Source organism: Schistocerca nitens, chromosome 10 (genome assembly GCF_023898315.1).
Source record: "Schistocerca nitens isolate TAMUIC-IGC-003100 chromosome 10, iqSchNite1.1, whole genome shotgun sequence".
Taxonomy (NCBI): domain Eukaryota; kingdom Metazoa; phylum Arthropoda; class Insecta; order Orthoptera; family Acrididae; genus Schistocerca; species Schistocerca nitens.
The window spans coordinates 167,981,641-167,983,106 of NC_064623.1; positions in this window are offsets into that span (position 1 = coordinate 167,981,641).

Genomic DNA, 1,466 nt, shown 5'->3' on the forward strand with positions numbered 1-1,466 from the left:
AATGAGAGAGAGAGAGTGAGAGAGGGGGAAGAGAGAGAGAGAGAGAGAGAGCAAGTAAGCTGATTCTAAAGGACGTAAGTTGGAGTAGTTATTTGGAGATGAAGAGGCCACACAGCTGCTAGTTTGTACAGAATTTTTTTCTTTAGACACGATCTTATGGATATTATTTGCGTTTGATGAGGATAATACAAAACAATGAACCACTATAGTGAGAATAAGCAGACAAGTTAGATTTACCTTACAGAGACATTAAACAAAACGAATCTTTCTGCCAAAACGAATCTTTCTGCTAATGCAAAATTGAAATAGAGTAGCATGGAGAGCTGCATCCAGCCAGTCTTCGGACTGAGGACCGCAACAACAACTTTGACTGTTGGAAGAAAATGAAAGGAAAATGGAGACATTGTTAAGGTTGTGTTCCACCTTGGCTTCAGAACAACTCTGGGACCACCGAGGCGGCAAGAAAACATGGCACTTTCTCTTGAACAGTGGTAACCAAACAAACCGGAGTATTACTGAGATTGCTAAAGTCACATTGTTTCCCGGAATGTTCAGAAACGCTAAATCTGCGGTTAAACAGACTCGTAGAATATCAGTGCTAAAAATGAGTCGGAATTTGTAGCAAATTAAATGGCTGTATGACCATATTCCAATGGGGAGGGAGTGCCCCCTTGAGAATCGTCGCCCTTTGCTGATGCCTGCAAGCTATAAGCTAAGTGACCAGAAGACATGGCAAGATTTCAATTTAACTTTGTGCTCAAACACACCATAGGCAGATACGTAAATGAATGGATTTCCAATTCTCTGTGACAGGTGGAACGGCCACCAGAGAAGATTACTGTTTGTACGTGTTCAGTGCTGTCACCTGGCCTGGTAGAGTACATAAGGGGCGTGAATAGCGTCAGATGCCGATCATTGTGGAGAACAAACATGAGATCCCAGAATGAAATTTTCACTCTGCAGCGGAGTGTGTGCTTGGGTAGCTCAGATGGTAGAGTGTCTACCGTATCTTCCTTCATCGTCGGCGTTGTCGTTGTTGCCGAGAGGCAGCGTTATACCAGGTGGAAAGGCGCGTCGATCTTAGAGCATGAGATATGGCAACCTTAAGTCATTGACAACACACAACGGTCACGGTAGCACCTGATTCCAAAATAGCTGGAGTAGTTAGGATCTACGAATTACCCCTTCTTGACCAGGTCCCCATAACGAGATCCCTTCGAAGCAAATTGTCATAAAGATCATCTATAAAGGCTTCGTACAATGATAAGAAATGTTACATTTTATGGAATAATAACAGATACGACCAAACTGTCTTTTTTGTTCTGTTTTTTTTTTTTTTTTATACGTAACTTTGTTCACAGTTTTATTTCCACTGATGTGGAGTATATGCGAGTGTCTGAACCCTAACTCGGAAGTTCCATCGAAACCCTTTGCTGAACAGTTTTGGTTGCTCGGCACCAACAGTC